This window comes from Scyliorhinus torazame, chromosome 4 (assembly GCF_047496885.1).
Source record: "Scyliorhinus torazame isolate Kashiwa2021f chromosome 4, sScyTor2.1, whole genome shotgun sequence".
NCBI lineage: Eukaryota > Metazoa > Chordata > Chondrichthyes > Carcharhiniformes > Scyliorhinidae > Scyliorhinus > Scyliorhinus torazame.
Genome location: NC_092710.1, coordinates 75,401,480 through 75,427,302, shown reverse-complemented (window position 1 = coordinate 75,427,302; position 25,823 = coordinate 75,401,480). Strand labels below are relative to the sequence as shown.

Here is a 25,823-nt window from a genome sequence, read left to right as displayed (position 1 = left end):
TCATTCTGTCTCTCTGTCACTCTCATTCTCTGTCACTCTCTTTCTCTGTCACTCTCTTTCTCTGTCACTCTTGTCTCGCTCTCTCGTTCTCGCTCTCTCGTTCTCGCTCTCTCTTGTTTTCTCTCTCTCTCTCTGTCTTTCTCTCTTTCTCTGTCCCTCTCTTGTTCTCGCTCACTCGTTCTCTCGGTCTCTCTCTGTGTCTCTTTCTTTCTCCCTCTCTCGTCCTCGCTCTCTCATTCTGTGCCTCTCAGTCTCTGTCGCTCTCTTTATCTGTCCCTCTCTCGTTCTTCCTCTCCCATTCTGTGTCTCTCAGTCTCTGTCTCTCTATTCCTCTGTCCCTCTCTTTCTCTGTCACTCTCTTTCTCTGTCACTCTCTTTCTCTGTCCCTCTCGTTCTCGCTCTCTCGTTCTCGCTCACTCGTTCTCTCGGTCTCTCTCTGTGTCTCTTTCTTTCTCCCTCTCTCGTTCTCGCTCTCTCATTCTGTGTCTCTCAGTCTCTGTCTCTCTATTTCTCTGTCCCTCTCTCGTTCTCTATCTCTGTCTCTGTCTCTCCCTCTTTGTCACTGTCTCTCTGTCTCTCCCTCTTTGTCACTGTCTCTTTCTATCTCTCTCTCCCTCTCTGGCCTGAATTTCTCACCCGTATCCATACGGTTGGCTACGGAGTGCAATTTCATGCTGGCTGGCCAGTTAGCAGCCATCCAATGTGCAACACGCTCAGTGAAAGACTGAATGCTGCCGAAGAGGGTGGGCATCAAGAAAAGGGAGTGTGCCGTCCGGTGTGTCCAAAGTGCTCCCTCGGGGACGGTCACTGGTGACAGAAAAACTATACAAACTCCAAGGTCAGTCCCCAGCCACCTTTGTTAATTTTATTTCAGCCCAGACATTACATCCCAACCTGGATCGTGGTTAAAGCTAAAACGTAAAGGCCACCTAGCCAATCGGAAAAGCAGATGGGCCACATAAAATTGCATTCCATTGGGCTAAGTTTATCCCTCAATGGTTAACTTGCCTGCTTGGTTGTCGGTGGGCCCACTTCTGACTCACGTGCGAGCCCATCGACGGATATATTGATGGCGTTCTGATGTATTACACAATTTCATAAACTTCTGGGTCAGGCCACCTGAGCAACGGAAAATTCTGGCACCTGTCTTCCTCCCTCTCTGTCTCTCTTCCTCTCTGTCTCTCTCTCTCCCTCTGCCTGTGTCTCTCACTCACTGTGTCTCTAACTCACTGTCTCTCTCCCTCTCCCTGTCTCTCTCCCTGTCTCTCTCCCTCTCTGTCTCTCTCCCTCTCCCTGTGTCTCTCTCCCTGTCTCTCTTCCTGTCTCTCTCCCTCTCTGTCTCTCTCCCTCTCCCTGTGTCTCTCCCTCGCACTCTCTCTTCCTCTCCCTGTGTCTCTCACTCACTGTCTCTCTCCCTGTGTCTCTCTCCCTCTCTCTCCCTCTCCCTGTGTCTCTCCCTTGCACTCTCTCTCCGTCTCGCTGTATCTCTCCCTCTCTTTCTCTCCCTCTCTGTTTCTCTCCTGTCCCTCTCCCACTCTCCCCCTCCCTCTCTCTCTCCCTCTCCGTGTCTCTCTCCCTCTCACTGTCTCTCTCCCTCTCACAATCTCTCCCTCTCACAGTCTCTCTCTCCTTCTCACAGTCTCTCTCTCCCTCGCACTGTCTCTCTCTCTCCCTCTCTCCCTCTCACTCACATTCACTCTCACTCACTCTATCACTCTCACTCACTCGCACTGTGTCTCTCACACTCTCGCACTGTGTCTCTCACACTCTCTGTATCTCTCACACTCTCTGTATCTCTCACACTCTCTGTATCTCTCACACTCAGTATCTCACATTCTCTGCATCTCTCACACTCTCTGTATCTCTCACACTCACTGTATCTCTCACACTCTCTGCATCTCTCACACTCTCTGTATCTCTCACTCTCACTGTATCTCTCACACTCTCTGTATCTCTCACACTCTCTGTATCTCTCACACTCTCTGTATTTCTCACACTCTCTCTGTCTCTCACACTCTCTGTATCTCTCACACTCTCTGTATCTCTCACACTCTCTGTATCTCTCACACTCTCTATCTCTCACACTCTCTGTATCTCTCACATTCTCTGCATCTCTCACACTCTCTGTATCTCTCACACTCTCTATCTCTCACACACTCTGCATCTCTCACACTCTCTGTATCTCTCACACTCTCTGTATCTCTCACACTCTCTGTGTCTCTCACACTCTCTGTGTCTCTCACACTCACTGTATCCCACACACTCTGTATCTCACACTCACTGTATCTCACACTCTATATCTCTCACAGTCTCTGTATCTCTCAGACTCTCTGTGTCTCTCACACTCTCTGTATCTCTCACACTCTCTATCTCTCACACTCTCTATCTCTCACACACTCTGCATCTCTCACACTCTCTGTATCTCTCACACTCTCTGTATCTCTCACACTCTCTGTGTCTCTCACACTCTCTGTGTCTCTCACACTCACTGTATCTCTCACTCTCTATCTCTCACACTCTCTGTATCTCTCACACTCACTGTATCTCTCACACTCTCTGTATCTCTCACACTCTCTATCTCTCACACTCTCTGTATCTCTCACACTCTCTGTCTCTCACACACGCTGTATCTCTCACCTCACTCTCTGTATCTCTCACACTCTCTGTATCTCTCACACTCTCTATCTCTCACACTCTCTGTATCTCTCACACTCTCTATCTCTCACACTCACTATATCTCTCACACTCTCTGTATCTCTCACACTCACTGTATCTCTCACACTCACTGTATCTCTCACACTCTCTGTATCTCTCACACTCACTGTATCTCTCAAACTCACTATCTCTCACTCTCACTGTATCTCTCACACTCTCTGTATCTCTCACACTCTCTGTATCTCTCACACTCTCTGTATCTCTCACACTATCTATCACTCTCTGTATCTCTATCACTCTCTGTATCTCTCACACTCACTGTATCTCTCACACTCTCTATCCCTCTCACTCTCTGTATTTCTCACACTCTCTGTATCTCTCACACTATCTCTCACACACTCTGCATCTCTCACACTCTGTATCTCTCACACTCTCTGTATCTCTCACAGTCTCTGTGTTTCTCGCACTCTCTGTATCTCTCACACTCTCTGTATCTCTCACATTCACTGTATCTCTCACTCTCACTGTATCTCTCACTCTCTCTGTATCTCTCACACTCACTGTATCTCTCACACTCACTGTATCTCTCACACACTCAGTATCTCTCACACTCTGTATCTCTCACACCCTCTGTATCTCACATTCTCTGTATCTCTCACACTCTGTATCTCTCACACTCACTGATCTCTCACACTCTCTGTATCTCTCACACTCTCTGTATCTCTCACACTCTGTATCTCTCACACTCTCTATCTGTCACACTCTGTATCTCTCACACTTTCTGTATCTCACACACTCTCTGTATCTCACACTCTCTGTATCTCTCACACTCTCTGTATCTCTCACACTCACTTTATCTCTCTCACTCTCTGTATCTCTCACACTCTCTGTATCTCTCACACTCACTGTATCTCGCACACTCTATCTCTCACACTCTGTATCTCTCACACTCTCTATCTGTCACACTCTGTATCTCTCACACTCTCTGTATCTCACACACTCTCTATATCTCACACTCTCTGTATCTCTCACACTCTCTGTATCTCTCACACTCACTTTATCTCTCACACTCTCTGTATCTCTCATACTCTCTGTATCTCTCACACTCTCTGCATCTCTCACACTCTCTGCATCTCTCACACTCACTGTATCTCTCACACTCTCTAAATCACACTCACTGTATCTCTCACACACTCTGTATCTCACACTCTCTGTATCTCTCACATTCTCTGTATCTCTCACATTCTCTGTATCTCTCCCACTCTCTGCATCTCTCACACTCTCTGTATCTCTCACTCTCACTGTATCTCTCACACTCTCTGTATCTCTCACACTCTCTGTATCTTTCATACTCTCTATCTCTCACACACTCTGCATCTCTCACACTCTCTGCATCTCTCACACTCTCTGTATCTCTCACTCTCACTGTATCTCTTACAGTCTCTGTATCTCTCACACTCTCTGTATCTCTCACACTCTCTGTATCTTTCATACTCTCTATCTCTCACACACTCTGCATCTCTCACACTCTCTGTATCTCTCACACTCTCTGTGTCTCTCACACTCTCTGTGTCTCTCACACTCACTGTATCTCTCACACTCACTGTATCTCTCACACTCACTGTATCTCTCACACTCACTGTATCTCTCACTCTCTATCTCTCACTCTCACTGTATCTCTCACTCTCTATCTCTCACACTCTCTGTATCTCTCACACTCACTGTATCTCTCACACTCTCTGTATCTCTCACACTCTCTATCTCTCACACTCTCTGTATCTCTCACACTCTCTGTCTCTCACACACGCTGTATCTCTCACCTCACACTCTCTGTATCTCTCACACTCTCTGTATCTCTCACACTCTCTATCTCTCACACTCTCTGTATCTCTCACACTCTCTATCTCTCACACTCACTATATCTCTCACACTCTCTGTATCTCTCACACTCACTGTATCTCTCACACTCACTGTATCTCTCACACTCTCTGTATCTCTCACACTCACTGTATCTCTCAAACTCACTATCTCTCACTCTCACTGTATCTCTCACACTCTCTGTATCTCTCACACTCTCTGTATCTCTCACACTCTCTGTATCTCTCACACTATCTATCACTCTCTGTATCTCTATCACTCTCTGTATCTCTCACACTCACTGTATCTCTCACACTCTCTATCCCTCTCACTCTCTGTATTTCTCACACTCTCTGTATCTCTCACACTATCTCTCACACACTCTGCATCTCTCACACTCTGTATCTCTCACACTCTCTGTATCTCTCACAGTCTCTGTGTTTCTCGCACTCTCTGTATCTCTCACACTCTCTGTATCTCTCACATTCACTGTATCTCTCACTCTCACTGTATCTCTCACTCTCTCTGTATCTCTCACACTCACTGTATCTCTCACACTCACTGTATCTCTCACACACTCAGTATCTCTCACACTCTGTATCTCTCACACCCTCTGTATCTCACATTCTCTGTATCTCTCACACTCTGTATCTCTCACACTCACTGATCTCTCACACTCTCTGTATCTCTCACACTCTCTGTATCTCTCACACTCTGTATCTCTCACACTCTCTATCTGTCACACTCTGTATCTCTCACACTTTCTGTATCTCACACACTCTCTGTATCTCACACTCTCTGTATCTCTCACACTCTCTGTATCTCTCACACTCACTTTATCTCTCTCACTCTCTGTATCTCTCACACTCTCTGTATCTCTCACACTCACTGTATCTCGCACACTCTATCTCTCACACTCTGTATCTCTCACACTCTCTATCTGTCACACTCTGTATCTCTCACACTCTCTGTATCTCACACACTCTCTATATCTCACACTCTCTGTATCTCTCACACTCTCTGTATCTCTCACACTCACTTTATCTCTCACACTCTCTGTATCTCTCATACTCTCTGTATCTCTCACACTCTCTGCATCTCTCACACTCTCTGCATCTCTCACACTCACTGTATCTCTCACACTCTCTAAATCACACTCACTGTATCTCTCACACACTCTGTATCTCACACTCTCTGTATCTCTCACATTCTCTGTATCTCTCACATTCTCTGTATCTCTCCCACTCTCTGCATCTCTCACACTCTCTGTATCTCTCACTCTCACTGTATCTCTCACACTCTCTGAATCTCTCACACTCTCTGTATCTTTCATACTCTCTATCTCTCACACACTCTGCATCTCTCACACTCTCTGCATCTCTCACACTCTCTGTATCTCTCACTCTCACTGTATCTCTTACAGTCTCTGTATCTCTCACACTCTCTGTATCTCTCACACTCTCTGTATCTTTCATACTCTCTATCTCTCACACACTCTGCATCTCTCACACTCTCTGTATCTCTCACACTCTCTGTGTCTCTCACACTCTCTGTGTCTCTCACACTCACTGTATCTCTCACACTCACTGTATCTCTCACACTCACTGTATCTCTCACACTCACTGTATCTGTCACTCTCTATCTCTCACTCTCACTGTATCTCTCACACTCTCTGTATCTCTCACACTCTCTGTATCTCACACTCACTGTATCTCTCACACTCTGTATCTCTCACTCTGTATCTCTCACACTCTCTGTATCTCTCACACTCTCTGTATCTCTCACTCTCTGTATCTCTATCACTCTCTGTATCTCTCACACTCACTGTATCTCTCACACTCTCTATCCCTCTCACTCTCTGTATCTCTCACACTCACTATCTCTCACACTCACTGTATCTCTCACACTCTCTGTATCTCTCACACTCTCTGTATCTCTAACACTCTCTCTATCTCTCACGCTCTCTGTATCTCTCACACTCTCTATCTCTCACACTCTCTATCTCTCACACTCTCTGTATCTCTCACACTCACTGAATCTCTCACTCTCTCTGTATCTCTCACACTCTCTGTATCTCTCACACTCTCTGTAACTCACATTCACTGCATCTCTCACTCTCACTGTATCTCTCACACTCTCTGTATCTCTCACACTCACTGTATCTCTCACACTCACTGTATCTCTCACACTCACTGTATCTCTCACACACTCTGTGTCTCTCACACTCTCTGTATCTCTCACACTCTCTGTATCTCTCACACTCTGTATCTCTCACACTCTCTGTATCTCTCACACTCTTTGTATCTCTCACACTCTGTATCTGTCATAACCCCTGTATCTCTCACACTCACTGTATCTCTCACACTCTCTGTATCTCTCACACTCTCTGTATCTCTCACACTCTGTATCTGTCACACACTCTGTATCTCTCACACTCACTGTATCTCTCACACACTCTGTATCTCTCACACTCTCTGTATCTCTCACACTCTCTGTATCTCTCACACTCACTGAATCTCTCACTCTCTGTGTATCTCTCACATTCTCTGTATCTCTCACACTCTGTATCTCTCACACTCTCTATCTCTCACACTCTCTGTATCTCTCACACTCTCTGTATCTCTCACACTCTCTGTATCTCACACTCTCTGTATCTCTCACACACTCTGTATCTCTCACACTCACTGTATCTCTCTCACACTCTGTATCTCACACACTCTGTATCTCACACACTCTGTATCTCTCACACTCTCTGTATCTCTCACACTCTCTGTATCTCTCACACTCTCTGTATCTCTCACACTCTCTGTATCTCTCACATTCTCTGTATCTCTCACACTCACTGAATCTCTCACTCTCTGTGTATCTCTCACATTCTCTGTATCTCTCACACTCTGTATATCTCACACTCTCTGTATCTCTCACACTCTCTGTATCTCTCACACTCACTGAATCTCTCACTCTCTGTGTATCTCTCACATTCTCTGTATCTCTCACACTCTGTATCTCTCACACTCTATCTCTCACACTCTCTTTATCTCTCACACTCTCTGTATCTCACACTCTCTGTATCTCTCACACACTCTGTATCTCTCACACTCACTGTATCTCTCACACCCTCTGTATCTCTCACATTCTCTGTATCTCTCACACTCTCTATATCTCACACTCACTGTATCTCTCACACACTCTATCTCTCACACTCTCTGCATCTCTCACACTCTCTATCTCTCACTCTCACTGTATCTCTCACACTCTCTGTATCTCTCACACTCACTGAATCTCTCACACTCTCTGTATCTCTCACTCACACTCTGTATCTCTCACACACTCTGTATCTCTCACACACTCTGTATCTCTCACACTCTCTGTATCTCTCACACTCTCTATCTCTCACACTCTCTGTATCTCTCACACTCTCTGTATCTCTCACACTCTCTGTATCTCTCACACTCTCTGTATCTCTCACACTCACTGTATCTCTCACACTCACTATCTCTCACACTCACTGTATCTCTCACACTCTCTGTATCTCTCACACTCTCTGTATCTCTCACACTCACTGTATCTCTCACACTCACTATCTCTCACACTCACTGATCTCTCACACTCTCTGTATCTCTCACACTCTCTGCATCTCTCACACTCTCTGTATCTCTCACTCTCACTGTATCTCTCACACTCTCTGTATCTCTCACACTCTCTGTATCTCTCACACTCTGTATCTCTCACACTCTCTCTGTCTCTCACACTCTCTGTATCTCTCACACTCTCTGTATCTCTCACACTCTCTGTATCTCTCACACTCTCTATCTCTCACACTCTCTGTATCTCTCACACTCTCTGCATCTCTCACACTCTCTGCATCTCTCACACTCTCTGTATCTCTCACACTCACTGAATCTCTCACTCTCTCTGTATCTCTCACACTCTCTGCATCTCTCACACTCTCTTTATCTCTCACACTCTCTGTATCTCTCACACTCTCTGTATCTCTCACACTCTCTATCTCTCACACACTCTGCATCTCTCACACGCTCTGTATCTCTCACACTCTCTGTATCTCTCACACTCTCTGTGTCTCTCACACTCACTGTGTCTCTCACACTCACTGTATCCCACACACTCTGTATCTCACACTCACTGTATCTCACACTCTCTATATCTCTCACAGTCTCTGTATCTCTCAGACACTCTGTGTCTCTCACACTCTCTGTATCTCTCACACTCTCTATCTCTCACACACTCTGCATCTCTCACACTCTCTGTATCTCTCACACTCTCTGTATCTCTCACACTCTCTGTGTCTCTCACACTCTCTGTGTCTCTCACACTCACTGTATCTCTCACTCTCTATCTCTCACACTCTCTGTATCTCTCACACTCACTGTATCTCTCACACTCTCTGTATCTCTCACACTCTATCTCTCACACTCTCTGTATCTCTCACACTCTCTGTCTCTCACACACGCTGTATCTCTCACCTCACACTCTCTGTATCTCTCACACTCTCTGTATCTCTCACACTCTCTGTATCTCTCACACTCTCTGTATCTCTCACACTCTCTATCTCTCACACTCACTATATCTCTCACACTCTCTGTATCTCTCACACTCACTGTATCTCTCACACTCTGTATCTCTCACACTCTCTGTATCTCTCACACTCTCTGTATCTCTCACACTCTCTGTATCTCTCACACTCTCTGTATCTCTCACACTCTCTGTATCTCTCACACTCACTGTATCTCTCAAACTCACTATCTCTCACTCTCACTGTATCTCACACACTCTCTGTATCTCTCACACTCTCTGTATCTCTCACACTCTCTGTATCTCTCACACTATCTATCACTCTCTGTATCTCTATCACTCTCTGTATCTCTCACACTCACTGTATCTCTCACACTCTCTGTATCTCTCACACTATCTCTCACACACTCTGCATCTCTCACACTCTGTATCTCTCACACTCTCTATCTCTCACAGTCTCTGTGTTACTCGCACTCTCTGTATCTCTCACACTCTCTGTATCTCTCACATTCACTGTATCTCTCACTCTCACTGTATCTCTCACACTCTGTATCTCTCACACTCTCTATCTGTCACACTCTGTATCTCTCACACTCTCTGTATCTCTCACACTCTCTGTATCTCTCACACTCACTTTATCTCTCTCACTCTCTGTATCTCTCACACTCTCTGTATCTCTCACACTCACTGTATCTCGCACACTCTCTATCTCTCACACTCTGTATCTCTCACACTCTCTATCTGTCACACTCTGTATCTCTCACACTCTCTGTATCTCACACACTCTCTGTATCTCACACTCTCTGTATCTCTCACACTCTCTGTATCTCTCACTCACTTTATCTCTCACACTCTCTGTATCTCTCACACTCTCTGTATCTCTCACACTCTCTGTATCTCTCACTCTCTCTGTATCTCTCACACTCACTGTATCTCTCACACTCTCTAAATCACACTCACTGTATCTCTCACACACTCTGTATCTCACACTCTCTGTATCTCTCACATTCTCTGTATCTCTCACATTCTCTGTATCTCTCCCACTCTCTGCATCTCTCACACTCTCTGTATCTCTCACTCTCACTGTATCTCTCACACTCTCTGTATCTCTCACACTCTCTGTATCTCTCACACTCTGTATCTCTCACACTCTCTGTATCTCTCACACTCTCTGTATCTCTCACACTCACTGAATCTCTCACTCTCTCTGTATCTCTCACACTCTCTGCATCTCTCACACTCTCTGTATCTCTCACACTCTCTGTATCTCTCACACTCTCTGTATCTCACACACTCTGTATCTCTCACACTCTGTATCTCACACTCTCTGTATCTCTCACAGTCTCTGTATCTCTCACACTCTCTGTATCTCTCACACTCTCTATCTTTCATACTCTCTATCTCTCACACTCTCTGTATCTCTCACACTCTCTGTATCTTTCACACTCTCTGTATCTTTCACACTCTCTATCTCTCACACTCTCTGTATCTCTCACACTCTCTGTGTCTCTCACACTCTGTGTCTCTCACACTCACTGTATCTCTCACACTCACTGTATCTCTCACACTCACTGTATCTCTCACTCTCTATCTCTCACTCTCACTGTATCTCTCACACTCTCTGTATCTCTCACACTCTCTGTATCTCACACTCACTGTATCTCACACTCACTGTACCTCTCACTCTGTATCTCTCACACTCTCTATCTCTCACACACTCTGCATCTCTCACACTCTCTGTATCTCTCACACTCTCTGTATCTCTCACACTCTCTGTGTCTCTCACACTCTCTGTGTCTCTCACACTCACTGTATCTCTCACTCTCTATCTCTCACACTCTCTGTATCTCTCACACTCACTGTATCTCTCACACTCTCTGTATCTCTCACACTCTATCTCTCACACTCTCTGTATCTCTCACACTCTCTGTCTCTCACACACGCTGTATCTCTCACCTCACACTCTCTGTATCTCTCACACTCTCTGTATCTCTCACACTCTCTGTATCTCTCACACTCTCTGTATCTCTCACACTCTCTATCTCTCACACTCACTATATCTCTCACACTCTCTGTATCTCTCACACTCACTGTATCTCTCACACTCTGTATCTCTCACACTCTCTGTATCTCTCACACTCTCTGTATCTCTCACACTCTCTGTATCTCTCACACTCTCTGTATCTCTCACACTCTCTGTATCTCTCACACTCACTGTATCTCTCAAACTCACTATCTCTCACTCTCACTGTATCTCACACACTCTCTGTATCTCTCACACTCTCTGTATCTCTCACACTCTCTGTATCTCTCACACTATCTATCACTCTCTGTATCTCTATCACTCTCTGTATCTCTCACACTCACTGTATCTCTCACACTCTCTGTATCTCTCACACTATCTCTCACACACTCTGCATCTCTCACACTCTGTATCTCTCACACTCTCTATCTCTCACAGTCTCTGTGTTTCTCGCACTCTCTGTATCTCTCACACTCTCTGTATCTCTCACATTCACTGTATCTCTCACTCTCACTGTATCTCTCACACTCTGTATCTCTCACACTCTCTATCTGTCACACTCTGTATCTCTCACACTCTCTGTATCTCTCACACTCTCTGTATCTCTCACACTCACTTTATCTCTCTCACTCTCTGTATCTCTCACACTCTCTGTATCTCTCACACTCACTGTATCTCGCACACTCTCTATCTCTCACACTCTGTATCTCTCACACTCTCTATCTGTCACACTCTGTATCTCTCACACTCTCTGTATCTCACACACTCTCTGTATCTCACACTCTCTGTATCTCTCACACTCTCTGTATCTCTCACTCACTTTATCTCTCACACTCTCTGTATCTCTCACACTCTCTGTATCTCTCACACTCTCTGTATCTCTCACTCTCTCTGTATCTCTCACACTCACTGTATCTCTCACACTCTCTAAATCACACTCACTGTATCTCTCACACACTCTGTATCTCACACTCTCTGTATCTCTCACATTCTCTGTATCTCTCCCACTCTCTGCATCTCTCACACTCTCTGTATCTCTCACTCTCACTGTATCTCTCACACTCTCTGTATCTCTCACACTCTCTGTATCTCTCACACTCAGTATCTCTCACACTCTCTGTATCTCTCACACTCTCTGTATCTCTCACACTCACTGAATCTCTCACTCTCTCTGTATCTCTCACACTCTCTGCATCTCTCACACTCTCTGTATCTCTCACACTCTCTGTATCTCACACACTCTGTATCTCTCACACTCTGTATCTCACACTCTCTGTATCTCTCACAGTCTCTGTATCTCTCACACTCTCTGTATCTCTCACACTCTCTATCTTTCATACTCTCTATCTCTCACACTCTCTGTATCTCTCACACTCTCTGTATCTTTCACACTCTCTGTATCTTTCACATCTCTATCTCTCACACTCTCTGTATCTCTCACACTCTCTGTGTCTCTCACACTCTGTGTCTCTCACACTCACTGTATCTCTCACACTCACTGTATCTCTCACACTCACTGTATCTCTCACTCTCTATCTCTCACTCTCACTGTATCTCTCACACTCTCTGTATCTCTCACACTCTCTGTATCTCACACTCACTGTATCTCACACTCACTGTACCTCTCACTCTGTATCTCTCACACTCTCTGTATCTCTCACACTCTCTGTATCTCTCACTCTCTGTATCTCTATCACTCTCTGTATCTCTCACACTCACTGTATCTCTCACACTCTCTATCCCTCTCACTCTCTGTATCTCTCACACTCACTATCTCTCACACTCACTGTATCTCTCACACTCTCTGTATCTCTCACACTCTCTGTATCTCTAACACTCTCTCTATCTCTCACGCTCTCTGTATCTCTCACACTCTCTATCTCTCACACTCTCTATCTCTCACACTCTCTGTATCTCTCACACTCTCTGTATCTCTCACACTCACTGAATCTCTCACTCTCTCTGTATCTCTCACACTCTCTGTATCTCTCACACTCACTGTATCTCTCACACTCACTGTATCTCTCACACTCACTGTATATCTCACACACTCTGTGTCTCTCACACTCTCTGTATCTCTCACACTCTCTGTATCTCTCACACTCTCTGTATCTCTCACACTCTCTGTATCTCTCACACTCTTTGTATCTCTCACACTCTGTATCTGTCACACCCTCTGTATCTCTCACACTCACTGTATCTCTCACACTCTCTGTATCTCTCACACTCTCTGTATCTCTCACACTCTGTATCTGTCACACACTCTGTATCTCTCACACTCACTGTATCTCTCACACACTCTGTATCTCTCACACACTCTGTATCTCTCACACTCTCTGTATCTCTCACACTCTCTGTATCTCTCACACTCTGTATCTCTCACACTCTCTGTATCTCTCACACTCTCTGTATCTCTCACACTCACTGAATCTCTCACTCTCTCTGTATCTCTCACACTCTCTGCATCTCTCACACTCTCTGTATCTCTCACACTCTCTGTATCTCTCACACTCTCTGTATCTCACACACTCTGTATCTCTCACACTCTGTATCTCACACTCTCTGTATCTCTCACAGTCTCTGTATCTCTCACACTCTCTGTATCTCTCACACTCTCTGTATCTTTCATACTCTCTATCTCTCACACACTCTGCATCTCTCACACTCTCTGTATCTCTCACACTCTCTGTGTCTCTCACACTCTGTGTCTCTCACACTCACTGTATCTCTCACACTCACTGTATCTCTCACACTCACTGTATCTCTCACACTCACTGTATCTCACTCTCTATCTCTCACTCTCACTGTATCTCTCACACTCTCTGTATCTCTCACACTCTCTGTATCTCACACTCACTGTATCTCTCACACTCTGTATCTCTCACTCTATCTCTCACACTCTCTGTATCTCTCACACTCTCTGTATCTCTCACTCTCTGTATCTCTATCACTCTCTGTATCTCTCACACTCACTGTATCTCTCACACTCTCTATCCCTCTCACTCTCTGTATCTCTCACACTCACTATCTCTCACACTCACTGTATCTCTCACACTCTCTGTATCTCTCACACTCTCTGTATCTCTAACACTCTCTCTATCTCACGCTCTCTGTATCTCTCACACTCTCTATCTCTCACACTCGCTATCTCTCACACTCTCTGTATCTCTCACACTCACTGAATCTCTCACTCTCTCTGTATCTCTCACACTCTCTGTATCTCTCACACTCACTGTATCTCTCACACTCACTGTATCTCTCACACTCACTGTATCTCTCACACACTCTGTGTCTCTCACACTCTCTGTATCTCTCACACTCTCTGCATCTCTCACACTCTCTGTATCTCTCACACTCTCTGTATCTCTCACACTCACTGAATCTCTCACTCTCTGTGTATCTCTCACATTCTCTGTATCTCTCACACTCTATATCTCTCACACTCTCTATCTCTCACACTCTCTGTATCTCTCACACTCTCTGTATCTCTCACACTCTCTGTATCTCACACTCTCTGTATCTCTCACACACTCTGTATCTCTCACACTCACTGTATCTCTCTCACACTCTGTATCTCACACACTCTGTATCTCTCACACTCTCTGTATCTCTCACACTCTCTGTATCTCTCACACTCTCTGTATCTCACACTCTCTGTATCTCTCACACTCTCTGTATCTCTCACACTCTCTGTATCTCTCACACTCACTGAATCTCTCACTCTCTGTATCTCTCACACTCTCTGTATCTCTCACACTCTCTGTATCTCTCACACTCTCTGTATCTCTCACACTCTCTGTATCTCTCACACTCTCTGTATCTCTCACACTCTCTGTATCTCTCACACTCACTGAATCTCTCACTCTCTGTGTATCTCTCACATTCTCTGTATCTCTCACACTCTGTATCTCTCACACTCTCTGTATCTCTCACACTCACTGAATCTCTCACTCTCTGTGTATCTCTCACATTCTCTGTATCTCTCACACTCTGTATCTCTCACACTCTCTATCTCTCACACTCTCTGTATCTCTCACACTCTCTTTATCTCTCACACTCTCTGTATCTCACACTCTCTGTATCTCTCACACACTCTGTATCTCTCACACTCACTGTATCTCTCACACCCTCTGTATCTCTCACATTCTCTGTATCTCTCACACTCTCTATATCTCACACTCACTGTATCTCTCACACACTCTGTATCTCTCACACTCTCTGCATCTCTCACACTCTCTATCTCTCACTCTCACTGTATCTCTCACACTCTCTGTATCTCTCACACTCACTGAATCTCTCACACTCTCTGTATCTCTCACTCACACTCTGTATCTCTCACACACTCTGTATCTCTCACACACTCTGTATCTCTCACACTCTCTGTATCTCTCACACTCTCTGTATATCTCACACTCACTGTATCTCTCACACTCACTGTATCTCTCACACTCTCTGGATCTCTCACACTCTATCTCACACTCTCTGTATCTCTCACACTCTCAGAATCTCTCACACTCTCTGTATCTCTCACACTGTCTGTATCTCTCACTCTCACTATCTCTCACACTCTCTGTATCTCTCACACTCACTGCATCTCTCACACTCTCTGTATATCTTACACTCTCTGTATCTCTCTCACTCTCCGTATCTCTCACACTCACTATCTCTCACTCACTGTATCTCTCACACTCTCTGTATCTCTCACACTCTCTGTATCTCTCACACTCTCTGTATCTCTCACACTCACTGTATCTCGCACACTCACTGTATCTCGCACACTCTCTGTATCTCGCACACTCTCTGTATCTCTCACTCACACTCTGTATCTCTCACACACTCTGTATCTCTCACACTCTCTGTATGTCTCACACTCTCTATCTCTCACATTTTCTGTATCTCTCACACTCTCTGTATCTCTCACACTCTCTGTATCTCTCACTCTCTGTAACTCTCACACTCTGTATCTCACACTCTGTATCTCTCAGACTCTCTGTATCTCTCACACTCTCTGTATCTCTCACACTCTCTGTGTCTCTTACTCTCACTGTATCTGTCACTCTCACTATCTCTCACACTCTGTATCTCTCACACTCACTGTATCTCACTCTCTCTGTATCTCTCACACTCTGTATATCTCACACTCACTGTATCTCTCACACTCACTATCTCTCACACTCTCTGTATCTCTCACACTCTGTATCTCACATTCTCTGTATCTCTCACATTCTCTGTATCTCTCACACTCACTGTATCTCTCACACTCTCTGTATCTCTCTCACTCTCTGTATCTCACACTCTGTATCTCACACTCTCTGTATCTCTCACACTCTCTGTATCTCGCACACTCACTGTATCTCTCACACTCACTGTATCTCTCACACTCTCTGTATCTGTCACACTCTGTATCTCTCACACTCTCTGTATCTCTCACTCTCTATCCCTCTCACTCTCTGTATCTCTCACACTCTCTGTATCTCACACTCTCGATCTCTCACATTCTCTGTATCTCTCACACTCACTTTATCTCTCTCACTCTCTGTATCTCTCACACTCTCTGTATCTCTCACACTCACTATCTCGCACACTCTCTATCTCTCACACTCTCTGTATCTCTCACACTCTCTGTATCTCTCACACTCACTGATCTCTCACACTCTCTGTATCTCTAACACTCTGCATCTCTCACACTCTCTGTATCTCTCACTCTCACTGTATCTCTCACACTCTCTGTATCTCTCACACTCTCTGTATCTCTCACACTCTGTATCTCTCACACTCTCTCTGTCTCTCACACTCTCTGTATCTCTCACACTCTCTGTATCTCTCACACTCTCTGTATCTCTCACACTCTCTGTATCTCTCACACTCTCTGCATCTCTCACACTCTCTGTGTCTCTTACTCTCACTGTATCTGTCACTCTCACTATCTCTCACACTGTATCTCTCACACTCACTGTATCTCACTCTCTCTGTATCTCTCACACTCTGTATATCTCACACTCACTGTATCTCTCAGACTCACTGTATCTCTCACACTCTCTGTATCTCTCACACTCTGTATCTCACATTCTCTGTATCTCTCACACTCTCTGTATCTCTCACACTCACGATCTCTCACACTCTCTGTACCTCTCACACTCTCTGTATCTCTCTCGCTCTCTCTATCTCTCACACTCACTGCATTTCTCACACTCTCTGTATCTCTCACACTCTCTGTATATCTCACACTCACTGTATCTCTCACACTCACTGTATCTCTCACACTCACTGTATCTCTCATACTCTCTGTATCTCTCACACTCTGTATCTCACATTCTCTGTATCTCTCACTCTGTATCTCTCACACTCTCTGTATCTCTCACACTCTCTGTATCTCTCACACTCTCTATCTCTCACACTCTCTGTATCTCTCACACTCTGTATCTCACACTCTCTGTATCTCTCACACTCTCTGTATCTCTTACTCTCACTGTATCTGTCACTCTCACTATCTCTCACACTCTGTATCTCTCATACTCTCTGTATCTCTCACACTCTCTTTATCTCTCACACTCACTGTATCTCTCACACTCTCTGTATCTCTCACACTCTCTGTATCTCTCACACTCACTGCATCTCTCACACTCTCTGTATATCTCACACTCTCTGTATCTCTCACACTCTCCGTATCTCTCACACTCTCTGTATCTCTCACTCTCTGTAACTCTCACACTCTGTATCTCACACTCTGTATCTCTCACTCTCACTGTATCTCTCACTCTCACTATCTCTCACACTCTGTATCTCTCACACTCTCTGTATCTCTCACACTCTCTGTATCTCTCACACTCACTGTATCTCTCACACTCTCTATCTCTCACACTCTCTGTATCTCTCACACTCACTGCATCTCTCACACTCTTTGTATATCTCACATTCTCTGTATCTCTCACTCACTCTCCGTATCTCTCACACTCTCTATCTCTCACTCACTGTATCTCTCACACTCTCTGTATCTCTCACACTCTCTGTATCTCTCACACTCACTGTATCTCGCACACTCTCTGTATCTCTCACACTCTCTGTATCTCTCACTCACACTCTGTATCTCTCACACACTCTGTATCTCTCACTCTCACTGTATCTCTCACACTCTCTATCTCTCACACTCTCTGTATCTCACACTCTCTGTAACTCTCACACTCTGTATCTCACACTCTGTATCTCTCACACTCTGTATCTCTCACACTCTGTATCTCTCACACTCTGTATCTCTCACACTCTGTATCTCTCACACTCTCTGTATCTCTCACTCTCACTGTATCTCTCACTCTCACTGTATCTCTCACAATCTGTATCTCTCACACTCTCTGTATCTCTCACACTCTCTGTATCTCTCACACTCACTGTATCTCTCACACTCTCTATCTCTCACACTCTCTGTATCTCTCACACTCACTGCATCTCTCACACTCTCTGTATATCTCACACTCTCTGTATCTCTCACTCACTCTCCGTATCTCTCACACTCTCTATCTCTCACTCACTGTATCTCTCACACTCTCTGTATCTCTCACACTCACTGTATCTCGCACACTCTCTGTATCTCTCACACTCACTGCATCTCTCACACTCTCTGTATCTCTCACACTCTCTGTATCTCTCACACTCACTGTATCTCTCACACTCTCTATCTCTCAGACTCTCTGTATCTCTCACACTCACTGCATTTCTCACACTCTCTGTATATCTCACACTCTCTGTATCTCTCACTCACTCTCCGTATCTCTCACACTCTCTATCTCTCACTCACTGTATCTCTCACACTCTCTGTATCTCTCACACTCTCTATCTCTCACACTCTCTGTATCTCTCACACTCACTGCATCTCTCACACTCTCTGTATATCTCACACTCTCTGTATGTCTCACTCACTCTCCGTATCTCTCACACTCTCTATCTCTCACTCACTGTATCTCTCACACTCACTGATCTCTCACACTCACTGTATCTCGCACACTCTCTGTATCTCTCACACTCTCTGTGTCTCTCACTCGCACTCTGTATCTCTCACACACTCTGCATCTCTCACTCTCACTGTATCTCTCACACTCTCTGTATCTGTCACACTCTGTATCTCTCACACTCTCTGTATCTCTCACACTCTCTATCCCTCTCACTCTCTGTATCTCTCACACTCTCTGTATCTCTCACACTCTCTATCTCTCACACTCTCTGTATCTCTCACAATCTCTGTATCTCTCACACTCACTGATCTCTCACACTCTCTGTATCTCTCACACACTCTGTATCTCTCACTCTCACTGTATCTCTCACACTCTCTATCTCTCACACTCTGTATCTCACACTCTGTATCTCTCACACTCTGTATCTCTCACACTCTGTATCTCTCACACTCTGTATCTCTCACACTCTGTATCTCTCACACTCTGTATCTCTCACACTCTCTGTATCTCTCACACTCTCTGTATCTCTTACACTCTCTGTATCTCTCACTCTCACTGTATCTCTCACACTCTGTATCTCTCACACTCTGTATCTCTCACACTCTCTGTATCACTCACTCTCACTGTATCTTTCACTCTCACTGTATCTCTCACACTCTGTATCTCTCACACTCTCTGTATCTCTCACACTCTCTGTATCTCTCACACTCACTGTATCTCTCACACTCTCTATCACTCACACTCTCTGTATCTCTCACACTCACTGCATCTCTCACACTCTCTGTATATCTCACACTCTCTGTATCTCTCACTCACTCTCCGTATCTCTCACACTCTCTATCTCTCACTCACTGTATCTCTCACACTCTCTGTATCTCTCACACTCTCTGTATCTCTCACACTCTCTATCTCTCACTCACTGTATCTCTCACACTCTCTGTATCTCTCACACTCACTGTATCTCGCACACTCTCTGTATCTCTCACACTCTCTGTGTCTCTCACTCGCACTCTGTACCTCTCACACACTCTGCATCTCTCACTCTCACTGTATCTCTCACACTCTCTGTATCTGTCACACTCTGTATCTCTCACACTCTCTGTATCACTCACACTCTCTATCCCTCTCACTCTCTGTATCTCTCACACTCTCTGTATCTCTCACACTCTCTATCTCTCACACTCTCTGTATCTCTCACAATCTCTGTATCTCTCACACTCACTGATCTCTCACACTCTCTGTATCTCTCACACTCTGTATCTCTCACACTCTCTGTATCTGTCACACTCTGTATCTCTCACACTCTCTGTATCTCACACACTCTCTGTATCTCACACTCTCTGTATCTCTCACATTCTCTGTATCTCTCACACTCACTTTATCTCTCTCACTCTCTGTATCTCTCACACTCTCTGTATCTCTCACACTCACTATCTCGCACAGTCTCTATCTCTCACACTCTCTGTATCTCTCACACTCTCTGTATCTCTCACACTCACTGATCTCTCACACTCTCTGTATCTCTCACACTCTCTGTATCTCTCACACTCTGCATCTCTCACACTCTCTGTATCTCTCACTCTCACTGTATCTCTCACACTCTCTGTATCTCTCACACTCTGTATCTCTCACACTCTGTATCTCTAACACTCTGTATCTCTAACACTCTCTCTGTCTCTCACACTCTCTGTATCTCTCACACTCTCTGTATCTCTCACACTCTCTGTATCTCTCACACTCTCTGTATCTCTCTCACTCTCTGTATCTCTCACACTCTCTGCATCTCTCACACTCTGTGTCTCTTACTCTCACTGTATCTGTCACTCTCACTATCTCTCACACTCTGTATCTCTCACACTCACTGTATCTCACTCTCTCTGTATCTCTCACACTCTGTATCTCACATTCTCTGTATCTCTCAAACTCTCTGTATTCTCACACTCACTGTATCTCTCACACTCTCTGTATCTCTCACACTCTCTGTAACTCTCACACTCTCTGCATCTCTCACACTCTCTGCATCTCTCACACTCTCTATCTCTCACATTTTCTGTATCTCTCACTCTCTGTATCTCTCACACTCTGTATCTCACATTCTCTGTATCTCTCAAACTCTCTGTATTCTCACACTCACTGTATCTCTCACACTCTCTGTATCTCTCACACTCTCTGTATCTCTCTCACTCTATCTCTCACACTCACTGTATCTCTCACACTCTCTGTATCTCTCACACTCTCTGTATATCTCACACTCACTGTATCTCTCACACTCACTGTATCTCTCACACTCACTGTATCTCTCACACTCTGTATCTCACATTCTCTGTATCTCTCACACTCTGTATCTCTCACACTCTCTGTATCTCTCAGACTCTCTGTATCTCTCACACTCTCTGTATCTCTCACACTCTCTATCTCTCACACTCTGTATCTCTAACACTCTCTCTGTCTCTCACACTCTCTGTATCTCTCACACTCTCTGTATCTCTCACACTCTCTGTATCTCTCACACTCTCTGTATCTCTCTCACTCTCTGTATCTCTCACACTCTCTGCATCTCTCACACTCTCTGTGTCTCTTACTCTCACTGTATCTGTCACTCTCACTATCTCTCACACTCTGTATCTCTCACACTCACTGTATCTCACTCTCTCTGTATCTCTCACACTCTGTATATCTCACACTCACTGTATCTCTCACACTCACTGTATCTCTCACACTCTCTGTATCTCTCACACTCTGTATCTCACATTCTCTGTATCTCTCACACTCTGTATCTTTCACACTCACTGTATCTCTCACACTCTCTGTATCTCTCACACTCTCTGTATCTCTCTCACTCTCTATCTCTCACACTCACTGCATTTCTCACACTCTCTGTATCTCTCACACTCTCTGTATATCTCACACTCACTGTATCTCTCACACTCACTGTATCTCTCACACTCACTGTATCTCTCATACTCTCTGTATCTCTCACACTCTGTATCTCACATTGTCTGTATCTCTCACACTCTGTATCTCTCACACTCTCTGTATCTCTCACACTCTCTGTATCTCTCACACTCTCTATCTCTCACACTCTCTGTATCTCTCACACTCTGTATCTCACACTCTCTGTATCTCTCACACTCTCTGTATCTCTTACTCTCACTGTATCTGTCACTCTCACTATCTCTCACACTCTGTATCTCTCATACTCTCTGTATCTCTCACACTCTCTGTATCTCTCACACTCTCTGTATCTCTCACACTCACTGTATCTCTCACACTCTCTATCTCTCACACTCTCTGTATCTCTCACACTCTGTATCTCACATTCTCTGTATCTCTCACACTCTGTATCTCTCACACTCTCTGTATCTCTCACACTCTCTGTATCTCTCACACTCTCTATCTCTCACACTCTCTGTATCTCTCACACTCTGTATCTCACACTCTCTGTATCTCTCACACTCTCTGTATCTCTTACTCTCACTGTATCTGTCACTCTCACTATCTCTCACACTCTGTATCTCTCATACTCTCTCTATCTCTCACACTCTCTGTATCTCTCACACTCTGTATCTCACACTCTCTGTATCTCTCACACTCTCTGTATCTCTTACTCTCACTGTATCTGTCACTCTCACTATCTCTCACACTCTATCTCTCATACTCTCTGTATCTCTCACACTCTCTGTATATCTCACACTCTCTGTATCTCTCACACTCTCCGTATCTCTCACACTCTCTGTATCTCTCACTCTCTGTAACTCTCACACTCTGTATCTCACACTCTGTATCTCTTAGACTCTCTGTATCTCTCACACTCTCTGTATCTCTCACACTCTCTGTATCTCTCACACTCTCTGTATCTCTCACTCTCACTGTATCTCTCACACTCACTGTATCTCTCACACTCTCTATCTCTCACACTCTCTGTATCTCTCACACTCACTGCATCTCTCACACTCTTTGTATATCTCACATTCTCTGTATCTCTCACTCACTCTCCGTATCTCTCACACTCTCTATCTCTCACTCACTGTATCTCTCACACTCTCTGTATCTCTCACACTCTCTGTATCTCTCACACTCTCTGTATCTCGCACACTCTCTGTATCTCTCACACTCTCTGTATCTCTCACTCACACTCTGTATCTCTCACACACTCTGTATCTCTCACTCTCACTGTATCTCTCACACTCTCTATCTCTCACACTCTCTATCTCACACTCTCTGTAACTCTCACACTCTGTATCTCACACTCTGTATCTCTCAGACACTCTGTATCTCTCACACTCTGTATCTCTCACACTCTGTATCTCTCACAATCTGTATCTCTCACACTCTGTATATCTCACACTCTGCATCTCTCACACTCTCTGTATCTCTTACACTCTCTGTATCTCTCACTCTCACTGTATCTCTCACACACTGTATCTCTCACACTCTGTATCTCTCACACTCTCTGTATCTCTCACTCTCACTGTATCTCTCACTCTCACTGTATCTCTCACACTCTGTATCTCTCACACTCTCTGTATCTCTCACTCACTCTCCGTATCTCTCACACTCGCTATCTCTCACTCACTGTATCTCTCTCACACTCTCTGTATCTCTCACACTCTCTGTATCTCTCACACTCTCTGTATCTCTCACACTCTGTATCTCTCACACTCTCTATCTCTCACTCACTGTATCTCTCACACTCTCTGTATCTCTCACACTCACTGTATCTCGCACACTCTCTGTATCTCTCACACTCTCTGTGTCTCTCACTCGCACTCTGTATCTCTCACACACTCTGTATCTCTCACTCTCACTGTATCTCTCACACTCTATCTCTCACACTCTCTGTATCTCTCACACACTCTGTATCTCTCACTCTCACTGTATCTTTCACACTGTCTGTATCTCACACTCTCTGTATCTCTCACACTCTCTGTATCTCTCACACTCTCTGTATCTCTCACTCTCTGTGTCTCTCACACTCTCTATCTCTCACACTCTCTGTATCTCTCACACTCTCTGTGTCTCTCTCACTCTCTGTATATCTCAGACTCACTGTATCTCTCACACTCACTGTATCTCTCACACTCACTGTATCTCTCATACTCTGTGTATCTCTCACACTCTGTATCTCTCACACTCTCTATCTCTCATACTCTCTATCTCTCACTCTCTCTATCTCTCACACACTCTGTATCTCTCACTCTCTCTATCTCTCACACACTCTGTATCTCTCACACTCTGTATCTCTCACACTCACTGTGTCTCTCACACACTGTATCTCTCACACTCTCTGTGTCTCTCTCACTCTGTATCTCTCATACTATTTGTATCTCTCACGCTCACTGTATCTCTCACACTCTCTATCTATCACACTCTCTGTATCTCTCACACACTCTGTATCTCTCACACTCTCTGTATCTCTCACACTCTCTGTATCTCTCACACTCTGTATCTCTCACACTCTCTATATCTCTCACACTCACTGTGTCTCTCACACTCTCTGTATCTCTCACACTCTGTATCTCACATTTTCTGTATCTCTCACACTCTCTGTTTCTCTCACACTCTCTGTATCTCTCACACTCTCTGTATCTCTCACACTCTCTGTATCTCTCACACTCTCTGGATCTCTCACACTCTATCTCACACTCTCTGTATCTCTCACACTCTCTGTATCTCTCACACTCTCTGTATCTCTCACACTCTCTGTATCTCTCACTCTCACTATCTCTCACACTCTGTATCTCTCACACTCTCTGTATCTCTCACACTCTCTGTATCTCTCACACTCTCTGTATATCTTACACTCTCTGTATCTCTCACTCACTCTCCGTATCTCGCACACTCTCTATCTCTCACTCACTGTATCTCTCACACTCTCTGTATCTCTCACACTCTCTGTATCTCTCACACTCTCTGTATCTCGCACACTCTCTGTATCTCTCACACTCTCTGTATCTCTCACTCACACTCTGTATCTCTCACACACTCTGTATCTCTCACACTCTCTGTATCTCTCACACTCTCTGTATATCTCACACTCACTGTATCTCTCACACTCACTGTATCTCTCACACTCACTGTATCTCTCACACTCTCTGTATCTCTCACACTCTGTATCTCACATTCTCTGTATCTCTCACACTCTGTATCTCTCACACTCTCTGTATCTCTCACACTCTCTGCATCTCTCACACTCTCTATCTCTCACATTTTCTGTATCTCTCACACTCTGTATCTCACACTCTCTGTATCTCTCACACTCTCTGTATCTCTCACACTCTCTGTATCTCTCACTCTCTGTAACTCTCACACTCTGTATCTCACACTCTGTATCTCTCAGACTCTCTGTATCTCTCACACTCTCTGTATCTCTCACACTCTCTGTATCTCTTACTCTCACTGTATCTGTCACTCTCACTATCTCTCACTCTGTATCTCTCACACTCACTGTATCTCACACTCTCTGTATCTCTCACACTCTGTATATCTCACACTCTGTATATCTCACACTCACTGTATCTCTCACACTCACTGTATCTCTCACACTCACTGTATCTCTCACACTCTCTGTATCTCTCACACTCTGTATCTCACATTCTCTGTATCTCTCAAACTCTCTGTATTCTCACACTCACTGTATCTCTCACACTCACTGTATCTCTCACACTCTCTGTATCTCTCACACTCTGTATCTCACATTCTCTGTATCTCTCACACTCTCTGTATCTCTCACACTCTCTGTATCTCTCTCACTCTATCTCTCACACTCACTGTATCTCTCACACTCTCTGTATCTCTCACACTCTCTG

General features: G+C 44.7%; 1 protein-coding gene across 2 annotated transcripts in view; it reads left to right on the top strand.

Moving 5' to 3' along the window:
- Nucleotides 1–25,823, top strand: part of LOC140410306 (upstream stimulatory factor 1-like) — a 154,120-nt gene that overhangs the window by 30,475 nt on the left and 97,822 nt on the right. The gene's annotated exons all lie outside the window — the stretch shown is intronic.